We start from the raw sequence: 16,197 nt of genomic DNA on the forward strand, positions 1-16,197 counted from the left end.
GGCGGCCAAAATGGGATGCCGAAATAGCCAACGTATCAAATTTGTAAAACTTGACAAACGTGTGAACTGAAGACCAAGTGGCTGCACTGCACAATTGTGACATGGAGGCTCCCCTACCGGCCGCCCATGACGCACCCGCAGAACGTGTGGAATGAGCCGAAATGGACGAAGGAGGCCGGCGGTCGGCACCAACATAAGCCTGCTGAATAGTCAGCCGGATCCAACGTGCCAAAGTCTGCTTAGACGCTGGCCAACCTTCCGTACCGCATCATATAGGACAAAAAGCAACTCAGACTTACGGAGGGAAGCAGTCCTGTCAACAAAGATGCGGAGAGCTCTAACCACATCCAAGGTAGAAGAACCACCAGAGTCCTCCATCAAAGACGGTACCACAATAGGCTGATTAATATGAAAAGCCGACACTACCTTGGGAAGGAAGGCGGCTACCGTCCGGAGTTCCGCCCTATCAGCATGAAACACAAGGTAAGGTGGCTTATAGGACAGAGCACTCAATTCTGAAACTCTACGAGCCGATGCTAGAGCCAGGAGGAGGACCGTCTTTCAAGACAAGTACTTTATATCAACCTCTTCCAAAGGTTCAAACATGGATGACTGAAGAAAACAGAAGCACCAAGTTCAAGTCCCAGGGCGCTATCGGAGGTACAAAAGGAGGCTGCACACGCAAGACCCCCTGAAGAAACGCCTGCACCTCAGGAATGAGGACCAATTTCCGTTGAAAGAAAATGGAAAGGGCAGAAACCTGCACCTTTAAAGTTCCAAGACGAAGGCCAGAATCCAGACCCATCTGAAGAAAAAGCAGAAACCGGGACAACCGAAAAGTCATAGAGGGAAGATCCCGACTGGAACACCAAGAGATACAAGAACGCCAGATGCGATGATAATGCGCAGCCGAAAATGGTTTCCTGGCGCTTAGCATGGTGGGAATAACAGAGTCTGGGATTCCTCTGCATCTTAGGATATCGGGTTCAAAAGCCACCCCGTTAAACGCAGTTGCACTAGGTTGGAGTGTATGAAAGGACCCTGCTGTATCAGATCCGGGCGCAGAGGAAAGGGCCATGGATCATCTGCCAATAGGGACCGAAGGCCCGAGAACCAACTTCTCCGTGATCAGTTCGGAGCCACGAGAATGACAGAGACTGACTCTTGTTTTATCCTTTTTAGCAGTCGAGGAAGAAGTGGAATCGGAGGAAAAAGGTAAACGAAGTCGTAGATCCACGGAACTGTCAGAGCATCTACTGCCTCTGCTTGCGGATCTCGAGTTCTTGACACGTATACCGGGAGCAGACGATTCAATCGTGATGCCATGAGGTCCACCTGTGGACATCCCCATCGACGTATCAGCGCGTTGAATACGTGTGAATGAAACTTCCATTCCCCAGGATGGATATCCTGGCGGCTTAGGTAATCCGCTTCCCAGTTGTCCACAACCGGGATGAATACCGCCGACAGGATTACTGACTGGGTCTCGGTCCACTGGAGGATCTGAGTTACTTCTCGCATGGCCATGCGACTCCGTGTCCCTCCTTGGCGGTTGATGTATGAGACGGCCGTCGCGTTGTCGGACTGAACTCTTACTGGACGAGTCCTTAGAAACCCTGTTGCTTCTATCAGAGCATTGTAATTCCAACTCATTTATTGGCCACTTTTGTTCTAGAGGGGACCATTGACCCTGAAAGTGATAATCGAGGACTACTGCTCCCCATCCTCGAAGGCTGGCATCCGTTGTTACGATGATCCAGTCCCACACTCCGAATCTTCGGCCCGCTATAAGATTGTTGGATTGTGTCCACCAGAGAAGGGCCACTCTGGTAGCTGGGCTCAGACGGATCTGTCAATGTAGAAGCAGATGAGACCCTGATCCCTGTGATAGTAGGTCCAGCTAAAACATCCTTGAGTGGAACCGCCCAAACTGTAGTGCCTCAAAAGCAGCTACCATCTTCCCCAGGAGACGCAGACAAAGAAGTATGGACACCTTCCTTGGTCTGAGTACCAGCCGAACTAACAACCGGATATCCCGGGCTTTGTCTATTGGAAGAAAGATCCTCTGTGATGCCGTATCTAAGATCATGCCCAGAAGCAGGAGCTTCTGGGAGGGATTGAGATTTGATTTCTTGAAGTTGATTATCCAACCGTGTTGGATTAGAGTCTGATATGTCAGTAAGGCATGACTTCTTAGAAGAGATACCGATTGCGCCTTGAGTAACAGGTCATCCAAATAAGGGACTATGGACCTCATTCAGAGTCGGTCGAAGCGGCCGCACGGTCGTACGCCACCAATGTTCGCTATACTGCGCATGCGTAAAGTTCGCAATGCGCGTGCGCAAACTAGCCGCTACGATCAGAAATTTCTCCTTGAACACAGCCAGGTCGGTAGTTTGAGTGACAGATTGAGGCGTTTGTGGGTGGTAACAGGGGAAGGTGCTTGAAAACGGGGGAGTGGAGATCCGAACGCAGGCATGCCTAATTATGCGAACGGCGTTTTATGGGAGTGCATAATTAACAAAGTAGCGTCATGGCACATGTGACATGGGAGGTTTTTACACTGACATGATCGTAGAGCTTAAGAGAGGGTATGGTCAACCTTAAGCTCTACGACCAGTTCCGATGGTTCCCGATTGTCTCGATTAATCATTATATGCCAGGAGATGATGTGCAATGCGTACGAGAAGGGGGCGTATTTCTTTGAATTCCGGCCGCTTCCTCCCCTTGGTCGGCCAGCTACCGATCCGAACTTAGGGACGCAACTTGCGAGGGAATCATTTGCATATCCGGCCCCTTTTCCTGTACGACCGTGCGGCCGCTTCGACCGACTCTGAATGAGGTCCTATGTTCACTCCCGATGACCGAAGGAGAGCAATCATGACTGACATGAGTTTGGTGAAGATACGGGGAGCCGAGGATAACCCGAACGGCAATGCCTGAAACTTATAATGATCTTTCAATATGGGGAAACGCAGAAAGGCTTGGTGTGGTTCCCAGATAGGAACATGGAGATAGGCATCCTTGATATCCATGGATAATAGGAACTCTCCTGGTTCCAAGCTCGCAATAACGGACTGCAGAGACTCTATTTTGAACCGATACATCTTCAGATACAGGTTCAATGACTTGAGGTTCAAGATGGGCCTCACCGATCCATCCTGTTTGGGTACTACAAATAGATTTGAATAAAACCCCATACCTCGTTGATGTTCTGGAACAAGAACTAGCACAGATGATATTACTAGAGACTGGATAGCCTCCTGTAGAACCATGGCCTTGTCTGTAGGTATTGGCAGACTTGTAGTGAAGAACCGAGGTGGAGGGGGGACCTCGAAGTCTAATCGGTACCCCAGGGAAATTAGTCTGCGGATCCAAGGTTCTGGAGAGGTCTGGTTCCAAACCTGTTGAAATCCTTGCAAGCGGGCTCCCACTGTAGGTGGTCCCAGGTGGGACGGAAGACCGTCATGCCACCTGATTCTCAGTTGGTTTAGGCTCCTTTCTACGTGCAACCGTGTGTGGGCGACCTCTACCTCTGCCGCCTCTTTCTTGTGAGGGAGCACCTCTGGCTCTACCACGAAAGGAATTTGGCGCATGAAAGGAATGAAATGAAGGTCCAGTGTAAAGGTGCCCACACACATACCGACTTGCTCCCAATCAGCCAATGTACACGATTTCCCCAGAACTCTCCCTGAACTCTCCCCAGGCAGTCGTGGTCACGATTTGGAGTTAAAAATGTCCAATCTGATTTAAGATCTATCGTGCAGCCAGTGCATTGTATCCCAGATTGGCTAATCTGCCCTACAGCACGGCAGATCTGAAGATGCGATGTACGACGAGAGGGGACGCGCATCAGCATCGTGATCAAGTGTAGAAACTCACGATTTGGCCATTTTTTACATGATCTGTCGTCACGATTCGTCGAAATCGGCCAAATTGGATGAAAAGTCGGTATGTGTGTGGGCACCTTAAGATCTTCTGGGAGCCGGTGCAGTTGACGGGAGAAAGGAAGACTTACCCCCCGTGGCCTGGGATATCCATTTGTCTAATTCCGGGCCAAACAGCATGTCGCCATTGAATGGTAAACCCTCCACCGCACGCTTGGATTCTGCGTCCGCATGCCAGGTGCGTAACTAGAGGGCTCTGTGGCCCGAAATAGCAGAAGCAGATATGTGAGCACTAATCTGGCTGATATCTTTTGACGCTTCTCCCAGGTAAACTGCAGACTCACGGATGTGTTCTGCTAGTAGGCGTAACTCTGCTCTGGAACTACCAGAGTCCAAACCTGTAATCAACTGGTCAGTCCAGCAAACCATCGCCTTGTTAACCCAAGCAGTAACAAGGGTGGGCCTAAGTTGAGCACCCGCTGCGGTATAAATAGATCTTAGCGTTGTCTCCAATTTACGATCCGCAGGATCCTTTAGTACTGTAGCTCCCGGTACTGGGAGTGTTGTTTTCTTAGAGACGGAAGACAGACGCATCTACTGGAGGGGGTGTTTCCCACTTTTCCATCATGGATGATGGAAAAGGGTAGCTAGACTGAAATCGGCGTGGAATTTAGAACCGTTTATCCGGTTGTTTCCAGGCCACTGAGAGCTGCTTTGAAGATACAGTGAGAACGGAAAAACCGCCGAGCTCTTTGGTTGTTCACGAAATAATACACACTCCTGGGATGCAGGAATTACATCCTCAGGTAAGTTAAGGATTTTACTGACCGCCAAAAATTAGAGATTCCACCCCGGGAGAGGGGTATCTCCTGTAAAGCTTCCTCCAATTCCCCTCTTCAGTATCCTCCGTAGCGAGGAATTCCTCGTCAGACTCTTCTGACTGGAGAATAGTCGATAAAGGACGCTTATGTGTCGGTCCGTGTAAGGAAGTGGAGGGTGCGGACACAGCTGTACCCCTTACCTGTACCAGGGTGTCTAGAGACTTGGTTAGCCCAGCAACCCAGGGAAGCTGAGACGTGCCTCAGCTAACTCTGACGTTAAATCTGCCATTACTCCTACCATGTCAGCAGCCCATGTAGGCGCAGGTGAGGCAGTAATAGGCGGATCAATTGCTATACAAGCATCACATAACGTGGACCCAGCGGCATGCGTGTTTGATATGGATACACACAGTCACCACACACAGAGGGACAGAGTATATACAGAAGTAAAGAAAACAGAAGGCTGGCTTGGGACACAGAGGAGGGGATACACCCAACTCCCTTCCCACAGATCAGATTCCCTGCACCCCCAGTGTATTATGCACAGCCTCTGTACCAGAGCCTTCTGTGCCTAATTTGTATCTGCACACTGTAGCCAGGTTGGGGAGCAAGAGAATCCAGCCTCTGTAGATCTGCTGCACACTTCCTGAATAAGGGAGAGATGCAGTGTAATAGTTAAAAAAAACGGCAGCCACGCTGTTTAACACAGCCGCTTACCGCGTATAGGAGAGAGAGCCCGCGCTGATTAGGCTCCATCCCTTCTTCATGCCCTAAGGGCTCCATTATGGCTGCTTGGCCATTGCCTCCCCCTCCGCGCTACACCGCGTGTATCAGCAGGGAGAGGGGAGAAGCAGGGAGCCGCGTGTAGCACTGTGTACACGCAGCTTCCCTAACACAGCGCAGTGTAGCGCCTACAGCGGGACAGCAGCCACGTGTAGCGCTTGTTAAACTGCGCTATGTACACACTAGCACAGCGCAGACATGCTGTGTTAGGGCTGTTGGCAGCGGGGCAGGAGCCGGGGGATGCGCAGCTTGTTACTCACTGCGTGTCCCCTGTAGTCTCTCTCTGGCAGGTTAGCAGAGTCTTCTCTTCTTGTATGTGAAGACTCTGTTGTGGCGATAAGGAGCTGTCAGGAGCTTTTTTGTAATGAGCCCTGTGCACTCCTTCCTGGTGTTCTAAAACACCAGGGCGCCAGGTACCCGGACCCCACCTTTTAGATAGGTGGCGAAGGGTACCTATAGGAATGTAAAAGAGGTATAAAATAAAAAAATAAATAAAAAAATAAGTGTCTTGTTGGAGCACAGCATAATGTGACCAGCTCCTAGAGCAGTGTTGGCTAACCTTGACACTCCAGCTGTTGTGGAACTATATATCCCAGCATGCCCTGCCACAGTTTTAGCATGCCCTAATAGCAAAACTGTAGCAGTGCATGCTGGGTTATGTAGTTCCATAACAGCTGGAGTGTCAAGGTTAGCCAACACTGTCCTAGAGGCTCATTTTGTAAACTGAGGGCTGATGGGGCATAGAGGGGGAGGAGCTTCACACTTCTAAATTATTTAAAGTGCCGGCTCCAGTTATCCACGCCTCTATACCCCAGCGTAAGCACCTCCAGTGTCCCCTAGTGGATGAAAGAGAAAGAACTACTATTACATGACATTTATATAAAAGATACTCAGATCTTTGCCAGGAAAAAAAAACATTATCCTTTTAAGTTTGTCATTTTAATTAGCTGAATTTACATACATGCAAAAAATATGAGATATGGTAAGAACTTACCCTTGTTATCTCTATTTCTACGAAGTCCATAGGGTTCCACAGGATACCTTGGGGTATAGGTGTGACGTCAGTCGCAGGGCACCAAAGAGTTAAGCTTTCAGCCTCCCAGGATGCACTGGGTCCCCCTCCTATACCCCGCCCCCGAGCCAAGGCACCTCAGTTAGTTACCAAGCCATAGGCCGGAGGAGGAGAAGGAAGAGAGAGAACAAAGATCTGGACACATACAAGAATCACATTCTCACCAGAGGGAGACGGAAAACCGGTGACCAGAGCAAAGCCCATCTGCAGCACAGGTGCGACAGGGCGGGAGTCCTGTGGAACCCTATGGACTTCGTAGAAATAGAGATAACAAGGGTAAGTTCTTACCATATCTCATATTTTCTACTTCAGGGACCATAGGGTATCCACAGGATACCTTGGGGATGTCCCAAAGCAGTATCCTTTAAGGGTGGGGACGCTCCTGTGCTGAAAGGAGAATCCGCCGCCCGAAGGAAGCATCCTGAGAGGCGAAGGTGTCAAACCTGTAATACCTCACGAAGGTATGGACAGAGGACCACGTAGCAGCCTTGCAGATCTGGACTGCAGAGGCACCACGTCGAGCTGCCCACGAAGGACCCACAGACCTAGTGGAATGAGCCTTCACAGAAGGAGGAACCGGCAGGCCTTCATGAAGATAAGCTTCAGAAATAGCCATACGGATCCAGGCTGCCAAAGTTTGCTTTGAAGCAGGCCAACCCTTTTCACGGAAGCCATAGAGGACAAACAAAGCGTCCGACTTCCTAAACGAAGAAGTGCGGTCAACATAAGTCCTTAAGGCCCGCACAACATCCAAAGAGGCCTCACCCACGGAAAGACCCGGTGAGTTAAAGGCCGGAACAACGATTTCCTCGTTAACATGAAACTGGGAATCAACTTTGGGAAGAAACTCGGGCCGAGTGCGGAGCACTGCCCTGTTCCCATGAAAAACCAAGAAAGGGGGTCTACAAGAAAGAGCCCCTAACTCAGAAACACGTCTGGCCGAAGCAATAGCCAGAAGGAAAACAGTCTTAGCTGTTAGCCATTTAAGATCCACTGAGCCCAGTGGTTCAAACGGCGGTCCTTGGAGAGCCCTCAGGACCACAGCCAAATCCCAAGGCGCCACAGGTGGAACAAAGGGCGGCTGAATGCGGACAACACCTTGCATAACGGTGCGCACATCCGGGATTGTAGCAATCCTATGGTGAAACCAGACAGACAGGGCCGAAACCTGTACCTTCAAAGAAGCAAGGCGAAGCCCATGATCTAGTCCCGCTTGCAGGAAGGCGAGAATCCGAGACAGACGAAACTCCCGCGGTGCATAACGTCTCGGTCGACACCACTGAAAAGAACGTATGCCACACGCGATGGTATATCCTCGCGGAAGACGGTTTCCGAGCTCGCAACATGGTACGCACCACAGAGCTGGAAAACCCCCGGGACCTTAACATGGCCGTCTCAACAGCCACGCCGTCAAAGACAGCCGAGTCAGGTCCAGATGACGACAAGGACCCTGAGACAAGAGGTCCGGTCGTAGCGGCAACCGCAGAGGACTGTCTACGGACAGACCCTGAAGGTCTGAGAACCAGTGCCGTCTGGGCCACGCGGGAGCTATCAACAGGAGCGTCCCTCCTTCCTGTTTGAATTTCCGGATTACCCGTGGAAGAAGGGAGACCGGAGGGAACAGGTATGCGAACCGGAACGTCCACCGGACGGACAGAGCAGCCACCAGAGACGCCCCTTCGTCTCTTGTGCGAGACCCGTACACCGGCAACTTGTTGTTGTGCCGGGACGCCATGAGGTCGATCTCTAGAAGACCCCATCTGTCCACCAGTAGTTGAAAAACGTCCGGGTGCAGGGACCATTCCCCCGGATGAACGTCCTGGCGACTTAGAAAGTCCGCCTCCCAATTGAGCACTCCCGGGATGAAGACCGCTGATATGGCGAGACACCTCTACGAGAGCCGCCCGGCTTCGGGTTCCTCCTTGCCTGTTTATGTAGGCCACGGTGGTAGCGTTGTCCGACTGGACCTGTACCGGGTGACCCTGGAGAAACCGATGTGCCTGCTGGAGAGCATTGAAGACCGCACGGAGTTCCAAGATATTGATTGGAAGCTCCGCTTCTGTCGGAGTCCACCTGCCCTGGAACAGATGTGGACCCAAAACTGCTCCCCAGCCCCGAAGACTGGCGTCCGTAGTCAACAGGACCCAATTTGGAATCCAGAACGGACGTCCCTCGCTGAGGTGGGTCGTCTGTAACCACCAAGCAAGGGACAGGCGAACCTCCGGGGTGAACACAATTGTCTGGGACTTCAGAGACTGAGGCAGCCCGTTCCACTTTGACAGGATTAGGTGCTGCAGAGGTCTGGAGTGAAACTGGGCATATTCCACCATGTCGAACACCGACACCATGGAGCCCAGTAACCTCATCGCCGAGTGTAGAGACACCTGGCGGCTGTGCAGACAACTGCACACCCTTGATTGCAAAGCAGAGATCTTTTCCTCCGTCACGAAGATCTTTTGCTGTCCCGAGTCCAATAAGGCTCCAAGATGCAGAATCCTCCGAGACGGGATTAGAGTGGACTTCTGCCAGTTGATTAGCCAACCGTGCCGTTGCAGCAGGGCAATGGTCAGGTCTAAGTGGCATAACAGGAGCTCTGGAGATCCCGCCACTAATAACAGGTCGTCCAAGTACGGCAACATGCGGACTCCCTGCAGCCGCAGAGAAGCCGCCATGACCGCCATCACCTTGGTGAAGACACGTGGTGCTGTCGCCAGGCCAAAAGGTAACGCCCGAAACTGGAAGTGGTCGCTGCGGATTGCAAACCTGAGGAACTGTTGATGGCGCAAAAGAATAGGGACATGCAGGTAAGCGTCCTGTATGTCCAATGACAGCATGTAGTCCCCCGGTTCCAGCGCCAGAATGATGGACCGTAGGGTCTCCATCCGAAACTTCGGTACCCGCAAAGACTTGTTGAGTGCTTTGAGGTTGAGAATCGGACGATACGACCCATTGGGTTTCTGTACCAAAAAAAGATTTGAATAGAAACCCTGGCCCCTCTGGGAGAATGGAACAGGCACTATAACTCCAGCCTGGAGCATAGTGTGCAATACCTTCCGCATTTCCGTAGCCTTGTTCTGGTCTGATGGTAGACCTGTGGTGAAGAATCGAGCCGGGGGTCTGTGCCGGAAGGAGAGGGCGTACCCGTGGGAGACCACCTCCAGAACCCAAGTGTCTGTCGTAGTGACCGACCAACACTGGGCGAACTGCAGCAGGCGGCCTCCCACCCTGGGATCCCCCAAAGGGAGGCCCGGACAGTCAGGCCGCAGGCTTGTCATCTGGCTTGGGGGCCGGACGTCTGGTACTCCATGCCTGCTTCCGGGGCTTGACTGATTTCCTAGGGCCAGCCTGACGAGGAAACGACTGTGGTTTGGGCCTGCCCTGGGCCCTAGATGACCGAAAGGACGATGGTCCAGAACCAGAAGGAGCAGCGGCCGACGGGAGACAAGCAGATTTGGCTGCCGCCAGCGTGGCCACAATCTTATCCAGATCCGGACCGAAGAGAACTTCTCCGGTAAACGGCAAGGCTTCCAGACCCTTCTTGGAATCTGCGTCCGCCTTCCAGGATCGCAGCCACAAGGTGCGACGAGCAGCTACCGCTGCTGAAGAAATTCTAGACACCAGAGTACTAATGTCTAGAGCCGCCTCATTGATGTAAGTGGGCGAATCACGGAGATTGCCAATCAACTCCGCCTGTTCGGCGGACAGTCGGAATCAAAAGAAGCCTCTAATGAATCCGCCCAGCGCTCCATCGCTCTGGCAACCCAGCAAATGGCCATAGCCGGCCGTGCTGCCCCCCCCGCAAGGGAATAAGCGGACTTCAGGCAGATTTCCACCTTGCGGTCCGTAGCATCCTTAAGGGAGGACATGGATGGCATCGGCAATGTGGCACTACGGACAAGACGGGTCACGTGAGAATCCACCTGTGGAGGGGATTCCCACTTAGCAAAATAATTATCCGCGAACGGATAAGCCACCGCCAGGCGTCTCTGCGGCTGGTATCTTTTGCCAGGCTGTTTCCACGCCTCCTCTAAATGGTCCACCAACTGACCCGAAAGAGGAAAGACTGTGGCATCGCCCTTCACATCTTTGAAAAAGGCATATTTAGACTTAGCCGCTGGGGGAACTTCGTCCTCAATCACCAAGGCTGTGCGGACCGCCCGAATAAGTCCAGGAATATATACTTTGGACTTAGCATCAGCGTCCTTAGTATGCAGAGGTTCCTGATCGTAAGGATCCAGAATCTCCCCATCATCAGACGTCCCTTCGTCATCCTCATAAGGAGCGGACAGAGACGCCACCGGCCGTTTATGAGGCCGCATCACAGACTCCCCTTGCAATACATCCGACAAGTGCTGTACAGAACTCGTCAGGGAGTTAACCCACGCTGGCTCCTGAGAAACCGGGAGCGGGGAAATAGGGAGACTGTGGGGTACCACCAATTGTCGTGGGAAACCCTGCATGGGTGACGACACCACAGACTGCTGGGACAAACCCATCGGAGTAAACGCAGGCTGCGGAGCTAACTGGCCCACTAAAGCTGTTAGCGCCTGAGCGAAACAAGCCCAGGGCGGCTCCTGTACCGGTGCTGTAACCGTAAGAGGCCGCGCCATGGACAAACACTGCCGGCAAAGGCCCTCCGCGCTACCCTCCCCCTCCGCTAACTGTACTTTACCCGTGGTACACTGTAGCCGGAGGGCAAAATCACTTTCAGACATGATGGCACCACGTATGTGACCCCTCTCACCAATTATATATTAAATAGGCGAGAGACCACCCTGCAGCACCGCACCGCAAGGGCTTAGCAGAAAGAACAGGGACAGTAATAATGCTGACAGTTTAGAGAAGAAAAGTTACAGGCAGCGCTAGCACAGTCACATACAATGCAAAGAAAATCAATTCCTGCACTAACAGCGCTGATCACTCAACTACACAGACACAGGGCCTGGTAGGACACAGCGCTGCATACACAGACCTGACCACAGCGGAGGAGAGGTATGCGGGGGGACACAGACCACGATGCTTCCGTCCAGTGCTTCCAGCAGCGTTCACCATGCATTGGAGAAGATGGCCGCCGAGGAGCAGAGAGGAGGCTGGCCTGGGGGAGGGAGCGCTGACACAGGGCCAGTCAGCACAGTGCAGAGAGGGCTGTGTGCAGCGGGGGAGGCGCCGGCTGTGAGACAGGGAAGGCGCGCTCCCCTGGCATGCATTTAACCCCTGGGACGCCGCAGCACTACCGCTCTGCTGCGGTCAGCTGTCCCAGGGGGTAGTGGAAGCGCAGGTTGGTCGCCTGGCTCCACGCTGCAGCCAGTCCCCAGGGAGCCCCCTGCCTGGGGACTTAGGACCATGTGATCAGCGGGGACCCACCGCGGGACCCCGCTGCTTACCTCTGTCCCCCTTGAATCCGGCCATGGTCCGGAACATCTGGGGTCACCGCTAGCTGTGACCCCAGATGCCCACCAGCATCCCCGGATCAGTACCGGCGTTCTGGTACCAGCGGGGTGTAGGGAAGACAGCATGGACGTCAGGACTGACTGTCCATGCTGTTCATCCAGATGTGCAGCCACAGCTGCATGAAGAAAAAGCTTCAGGGGCTCTTCTAGCCCCCACTCCAACAGGTGCACCCAACTCCGGCCGGGCACCAAACTAAACTGAGGTGCCTTGGCTCGGGGGCGGGGTATAGGAGGGGGACCCAGTGCATCCTGGGAGGCTGAAAGCTTAACTCTTTGGTGCCCTGCGACTGACGTCACACCTATACCCCAAGGTATCCTGTGGATACCCTATGGACCCTGAAGTAGAAATAGGTAAAAGTGTTATAAGTTTAAAGAGAGACAAGTATTCTGGGAGCATTTTAACCTTCTTCAGGATCAAGGACACGACTTACGAGAAGGGCTAAAAGGCTCTCAGAAATGTCTCTTTCATTTTCTCTAGAGTACTCTAGGGATTATCACTTCCGTTATAGACACAGACTTCAGCTTCTATTGTACGATGTCTGGTAACATAAAAGCACGCCATTCAATGTATCTGAAACGTGTCAAAACTACTCTTTTGTGTCTGGTTTTTAACAGGGCTACAAAAAGTAGGTTACTACTTTTGATGTCAAATCTCTCCGCATTTTATTCTTAAATTAGAATAACTAAATTAAAAGGCAGAGAGCTAAATCCAATAACATAAGTAAGAAACTAAAATCATGAATACAGCCCAAACTGTACCACTGACATTCCTATGCCTAATGGAATATTACATCATTCTATAACCTGGGTGAGTATGAAGTAAATTAATACATTCAACATATTTTCCACGTGATTGGAACATTATTTTGAGTGGGATTTAGCTTTCAGAACACATCCTAACTGTTCCAACATGAGGTACAGAACAGGCCCTAATTTAAAAGAAAGTGCCCTGACCATTCTCTGCTTCATCTATCAGTACATGGCTACCTGGCACGAAGCCCGGCTGTTCCTGCTTTTCCGACTGCATGACTTGCAGTAATACCAGCACTGGTCAGAAAATGTTATCTCTGAGACTTTCATATTTCTGTTCTCTGGTGCTGAAATGGCCTATGGGCCTCATTCAGTGTTGTACGCTAATGCCTAACGTCTTTGTACGCAGCTGCTGTGCGAAAATATGCAAGTGTCGCACACGTAGAGGATAGTATTGAGAAGCCCACCTGTGGCTTTGCAAATCCAAGCATCGGTCACAGGTCATTCGATCATCGATCTTCCGAGTAGCCCTATGATTGCACAGAATAGCCACGGGAACTGAGACGCAGGAGCCATTTTTCTTGCATACAGAAACGCAGGTGCAGGATGTGACCCGACTCCAAAACAGTTGCGACACACCTACGTTCTTTGATACCACTCCCCGTTGCATCCCCAACCACTCCCTGTCAATCATATTGCAAGCAAAAAGTTGCTGCGAGAGACTACGGTAATGTACCTTAACGTATGAGCCGTGTGACTTAGACCCATGAGCAGTTTACCGATAATCACTCAACTGCATAAATAACGGCATAGCGTACATCTCTGTAACAGGCCTTTTATCTGTATGTCAGAGTAGATATGTGTAACTACAAAGCATTCATTCGGGCAAGCTTATGAGAATGGAACTACTGGAAGCAGATGCTGGTAGCGGACAATTGAATGCAAAGCAATACCCATATATGATGCACACTCACAGGGGTAGGTGACAGGACTATAGTGACAGCCCCTTAGTGGGTAGTGGGGACCAGGGGCAGTGAACTGTTGCTGAATAGTATAGTAGACCACCCACTAAGCTGCTGAAAGTAATTATTGGAACCCATAATATGATTCAGGTTGCTCTGCATTGCTGCCAATAACAGGACCTTATGATGATCTCATAGGAGACCAGAAAAAAAACAATTATAGATACACATATAAAAATATACATATACACACTTAGTGTTCCCTCTAGCTCCGGCGGCAGGCAGGGCGCCGGAGCTAGAGAGGGCAATCTTGGGGGGCGTGGTTATGAAAAGGGGCATGTCTATAAGACGCGTCCTCTTTTCGTCATACTTGGGGGCGTGCCCGGCGCTTACGGACATGCCGGGCAGCCCCCAAGCGCTGCAGAAAGGGAGAATAGATGCCGGGCGCATGCCCCCGGCGTCTATTCTCCGGCGGTGACCGGATCACCGCATGTTTGTCCACCCGCGGGACACTGCGTTCCGCGGGTGAGAACGGCTCCCGCAGGCTGTTAGGGCAGGGTGCTTTTTGCCCTCCAGAAGGAGGGCAGGGCGCCGCGCCCCGCTAAAACAGCCTAGCGGGAACACTACACACTGGTCCTCATTCAGAGGCACTCGCAAAATGTGAGCGCTCGTTCTGAATGTGGGCAGCCGATTGTATTTTGAAGTGCGGCCTCCTGGTCGCTAGCTAAGCTGTGGGTTACCACCCACAGCTTTAGCGACCGACCAGGTTGATGGTCAAGACCATCGCGAACATCAGGGCTTGCGACGAGACCCTAAGGTTGGGTCTCGGCACTCGCAAGCCCCAGGGAGCTTCCTGCACTGATCGAGCAGGAAGCTCCCCACTGACATCACTGCTGATTTCAGTGCGGCCGCCCACAAAATGGCAGACGTTCCTTAAGGAACGCCTCCGTTTGTGAGACCACCCCGCCACGCCTACAAAACGGGGCCTGCGCACGCAGGGCCTAAACATCGACCCGGTTGCGAGTGCTCAGCGCTTGCTACCGAGTCTGAATGAGGGCCAGTGTGTGTGTGTGTGTATTCTCAATCGATGATGCTAAGAGCACTTTATATCGATGGCAAAAAACATCAATAGACATCACTGCTGTACAACACGGGGAAGAGGTGTGCCAAATACGGAAAAAGGGCAGGCATTGGGGGGTGGAAGTGTTGTGCGCCAGGGGGAAAAAAAAACAACATTGAATCGAACACAGTGAAACTTTGGATCTCTGCCATCGATGGCACAATCTACAATCGGTAACAAACCATCAATGATTGCTGACCATTTATAGTTGATGGCTATCCATAAATTAAATATGGCATTATGTATGGCAGTACAGCTCAAAGTAATAATTAACTATAACCCCAATTTTTAATAAATTATAGTGCACCAGTTTATAATATATACACACATAATTTCCAGTGTTGTTGTTGTCTATGTATTTTCTGTAAAGTGTAAACATACCTATAGAATGCAAAGTATGTTTTCCATATAAATAAAATCATTTTTAATCTAATATTATATAGGTAAAGTGACCAGATATCACTCACAAGCACAAATGTGGCACTGAATACAAAGTTAGCACAGAGGAATGAGACATGTTTGGACATAACCCAGGAAGGCAGAGACACAGACCTAATGCACAAAGACGTGTCACTACACCTGCAGAGAAAGGTACCTTGTTTTGTAATCAATGCACAAAATGACAATAAATAGCTAAGTACGATTTCCCTGTCACCCATAAACAAGCTGTCATGCTAAGTTTATCGGTCACTGATCTCGATAGTCAATTATACTGTTTTATAAACATTTACCAGTCTCTGCTGTCATGTAACTGCCAGTTCAGAATGATCTCACTTTCTTTTTCCTTCCATTCACACAGAAAACTTAGCTTCCCTTCTGCAACATACAGTCAGCTCTTTCGTTTCCTGAATGATGCCTTGATCCTCCCTCATAGGAAGCCGCGTCGGCCATCTTTGATAAGGGAGTCTGATGTTTTACAGTTCCAGTCAGCTTAAACATGAAGAGTAGTCACAGATGATTATATGCCAGCATTGTCAAAAGTAACTTCCAATAAAAATCCTACAACTAAATACATTTTCCTTTATAGTCTATTATGCAAAGGGAAAAATTAACCTAATGGCAGGTAGGTTGCTATCAGGAGCCTAACTATATATTGTGGGTCTTATAATAAACATTTTGCAAAGGCCACCATGAACGGAATCAGTATGATATGATGGTAGATAAGATGCCGTCGGTTCAAATACCGAAGCCGGAATCCCGATGGTGAAGAATCCCGACAGGGGCCTGTAAGTACCCTAACCCTCACCCTCTTCCCCCCCTAACCCTAACCCTGCTTCGGTGGTGCCTAATCCTAACCTCCCCTGGTAGTGCCTAACCCTAACTTCCCCCCGGTGGTGCCTAACCCTAAACCC

At 51.0% G+C, this 16,197-nt stretch overlaps 1 protein-coding gene across 1 annotated transcript in view; it reads right to left on the reverse strand.

The window, feature by feature from the left end:
- Positions 1-15,660, reverse strand: part of POLK (DNA polymerase kappa) — a 137,650-nt gene extending 121,990 nt beyond the window's left edge. The window contains exon 1 of the mRNA XM_088443691.1: positions 15,577-15,660. The gene's annotated coding sequence lies outside the window, so the exon portion shown is untranslated. The remainder of the gene's footprint in view (positions 1-15,576) is intronic.
- Positions 15,661-16,197: the final 537 nt, after the last annotated feature.

The sequence above is a fragment of the Taudactylus pleione genome, unplaced genomic scaffold (genome assembly GCF_031769625.1).
Source record: "Taudactylus pleione unplaced genomic scaffold, aTauple2 ptg000333l, whole genome shotgun sequence".
Classification (NCBI taxonomy): Eukaryota; Metazoa; Chordata; class Amphibia; order Anura; family Myobatrachidae; genus Taudactylus; species Taudactylus pleione.